The sequence below is a fragment of the Gorilla gorilla genome, chromosome 1 (assembly GCF_029281585.2).
Source record: "Gorilla gorilla gorilla isolate KB3781 chromosome 1, NHGRI_mGorGor1-v2.1_pri, whole genome shotgun sequence".
NCBI classification, from domain to species: domain Eukaryota; kingdom Metazoa; phylum Chordata; class Mammalia; order Primates; family Hominidae; genus Gorilla; species Gorilla gorilla.
In genome coordinates this window covers 195,838,869-195,842,519 of record NC_073224.2, presented here as the reverse complement: position 1 = coordinate 195,842,519, position 3,651 = coordinate 195,838,869, and the positions used below count along the sequence as shown (strand labels likewise).

Here is a 3,651-nt window from a genome sequence, read left to right as displayed (position 1 = left end):
ACACACACAGAAAAAAAAAAAGAAAAAGAAAGAAAGAAAGTCATAGCACGAACACCAGGAGTGAATCCTAATAGAAACTGTAGACTTTGGGTGATAATGATCTGTCAGTGTAGGTTCATTGATTGTAACAAATGCACCATTCTGGCGCAGGATATTGATAGTGGGAATAGCTGTGCACGTGTGGCCAGAGGGGTGCTTGGAAACTTTCTGTACTTCCTACCTATTTTTTTCTGTGAACCTAAAACTGCCATAAAAAATGTTGCTTGATATCTTGTCATATATATAATATAATATAATAAGCTTATTTATTTAAATGTGTGGAAGGACACAAAGAGGCTTTTACAGGTAAATGAGAAAAATAATTTGAGATCACTTCCCTAGAGGATTTGTGGCATGTTCGCCAGAATGCTTATATGAGAATAATCATAGCAGCAATGTTTTGTTTTTGTTTTTGTTTTTCAGAGCTAGCTGAGGTTTTATTTTGGACACACACACAAAAAAGAAAAAAGCAATTGAATTGTTTTGTAGCTGGAGACATGGGCAAGGGGGTATCCCCAGGCAGTAAACTCCTCCGCAGGTGGGCTGAGGGGCTAGGGCTGAGCCTCAGGTGGGTCTCCTGTTCCCTGTGCTCCCCTGCACAGCGGCCTCCCTCCCGGGCTCTGGGGCAGCCGCAGGAGGGGCAGGCTGGGAGGGGCTGCCCTGGCTGTTCACTTGGGCAGGACGTCAAAGGACTGGGACACCGGCTTCCCGTTGCAGGTCTGGATCTTCTTCACAACCACGGCCCTGGTGGAGCTGGTGCGGCTGAAGGAGCTGGCGCCCATGCCAGAGCCAAAGCTGGAGCCCAGGCCGTAGCTGAGGCCGGGGCTCGTGAGGCCCCCATAGGCCGAGCTCAGCGCACCTGCATAGCTGCTGGTGGTCTTCGTATGGATACTCATGTTCTGCATCCCAGACTCCAGCCGGCTCTCCTCGCCCTCTAGCAGCTTCCTGTAGGTGGCGATCTCGATCTCGATGTCCAGGGCCAGCTTGACGTTCATCAGCTCCTGGTACTCACGCAGCTGCCGCGCCATGTCCTGCTTGGCCGGCTGCAGGGCGGCCTCCAGCTCAGACAGCTTGGCGTTGGCACCCTTAACTGCCAGCTCCTCAGGCTGCTCGGCATCTGTGATGGCGGCCTCCAGGGAAGCCCTCTGGCCTTTGAGGCCCTCAGTCTCAGCCTGGAGCCCACTGATGTTCCAGTTTATCTCGGAGGTCTCAGTCTTTGTATGCTGCACGTCATCCCAGTGCTTCCCAGCCAGCGCCTGCAGCTTCTCATACTTGATCTGGTACATGCTCTCAGCCTCAGCCCGCCTGCGGTTGGCGATCTCGTACTGCGCCTTGACCTCAGCGATGATGCTGTCCGTGTCCATGGAGCGGCTGTTGTCCATGGACAGCACCACAGACGTGGCGGAGATCTGGGACTGCAGCTCCCGGATCTTCTCTTCATACAGCCACCTGAGGAAGTTGATCTCGTCAGTCAGCCCTTCCAGGCCAGACTCCAGCTCTAACTTGTTCATGTAAGCTTCATCCACATCCTTCTTGATGAGGACAAATTGATTCTCCATCTCTGTACGCTTATTGATCTCATCCTCCTACTTGTTCTTGAAGTCCTCCACCAGCCCCTGCGTGTTGCCAAGCTCCGCCTCCAGCTTCAGCTTCTCCTGGCCCAGAGTCTCCAGCTGCCGCCTAAGGTTGTTGATGTAGCTCTGGAACATGTTGTCCGTGTTGCTCCCAGCCGTCTGCTGCTGCTGCAGGAGGCTCCACTTGGTCTCCAGCATCTTGTTCTGCTGCCCCAAGAACCGCACCTTGTCGATGAAGGAGGCAAACTTGTTGGTGGGGTTCTTGATCTGCTCCTTCTCCTGGGTGTGCATGGCCTGGATGTTGAGATCCACCTCCTAAGGGGTCTCAGCAGACTCTGGTTGACTGTGACAGCGGTGATGCCTCCCATGCCGCTGGTCCCACCATAGCCTCTGCCCAGGCCAGCCCAGAAGCTGCTGCTGCCCACTAGGGAGAAGCTCTAAGAGCTGATGCAGGCACTGGGCCCACTCGTGTAGGAGCAGCATAGATAATCCAACAACCCTGTTGTTCATCAATAGCATAATTGAGAAATATATTGTGATATATTTATACGATGGAAACTATTCAGCAATGGGAATGACTGCACTACAGCACTATGAATCTTATAGATTGAGTACATGAAGCAAGATACAAATTACTCCATTTATATAAATGTAAAAAAAAAAACACAAAACCTAGGCAGCATAGCCAAACCCTGTCTGCACAAAAATGTGAAATAAAATTAGTCAGGTATGGTGGAGGATGAGTCCTAGCTACTTAGGAGGCTGAGGTGTGTGGATCACTTGAGCCAGGAGTTCAAGGCTGCAGTGAGTCATGACATGACAGAGGGAGACCCTGTCTACTGTCTGTCCTATAGAAAAAGAAAAAAGTAAGTCAAAAAACAAGCCAAATGAAACTATATTGTTGAGAGATGTGTATATAAGTGGTAAAATGGAAAACAAGCAAGTAGCTAACATAAAATTCAAGATCGTGGTTACCTCTAGAGATAGAATGGGGTGTGTGACCTGAGGGAAGTCTCATATGGATGAAGGGCTGCTTTTGGGGTACTGGGTAAATTCTAATTTTTGAAGTGGGTGGTGGTGGAATGTTTTAAAAACATTAAAACTTTTTAAAATGAATGGTGCTTATAAGAGATTTTTAAAAAAAAACCATGAAGCATAACCTGAAGTTTTCATGATGCCAGTCTCCTGGTGTCTTTTCCTGAATTTGGCAGACAGGATGGCCAGAGGAAATGCATCAATGCGGAAGGACAGAAACAGCAGTGTGGCCTGGGAAAGGTGAGTGGCCACTGCTTCAGCCATGGCATTCGCTACAGCAGTGCTTCTTTTTCATTATTTCTTTTCCTTTATCATCTTATTTTAAAAACATTTTGCATATATATATATTTTCAAGTTACCACACAATGCATTGATTTACTTATATTTTCCATTTTTTTCTTTTTAATTTTTTTCTAGAACAATGCTTCTTAAACTTTAATGTGCACACTGGGACTCTTACTAAATGCAGATTCTGGTTTAGTAGGTCCCAGGGAAGGACCAGGGATTCTGCATTTCTAACAAGCTCCCTGGTGAGGTCCTTGCTGCTGGTTCACAGAACCCCACTTTGAGTGGCCAGAAGCTAGAGCATTTCCAAGTGGAAAGTGGCCTCTGCAGCCAGGTTCAGTGGCTCACGCCTGTAATCTCAGCACTTTGGGAGGCTGGGGTGGGAGGATTGCTTGAGCCCAGGAGTTTAAGACCAGCCTGGGCAACATAGTGAGATCCCATCTCAGGAAGGAAGGAAGGAAGGGAGGGAGGAAGAGAGAGAGGGAAAGAGGGAAAAGCAAGCAAGCAAGCCACCCTGCCGGTTTCCTACCCGAGTGTTGACTGCTGAGTGAGGAGACCTCATCACAGGAAGTACACTCATCCTATTCCTACTTCCACTCTCCTTCCATCACCACTCCTATCTCCATACTGGTTCTGAGCTCATAGGTCCCAGGGAGGGGCCAAGGATCCCTACAGATCCACCTGCCCATCTCCATTCCACTCCCACTTATCTCCTCTG

General features: G+C 48.9%; 1 pseudogene; it reads right to left on the bottom strand.

Moving 5' to 3' along the window:
- Positions 1 to 707: 707 nt before the first annotated feature.
- LOC101137624 (keratin, type II cytoskeletal 8-like) lies at positions 708 to 2,912 on the bottom strand (annotated as a pseudogene).
- Between the last annotated feature and the right edge of the window lie 739 nt (positions 2,913 to 3,651).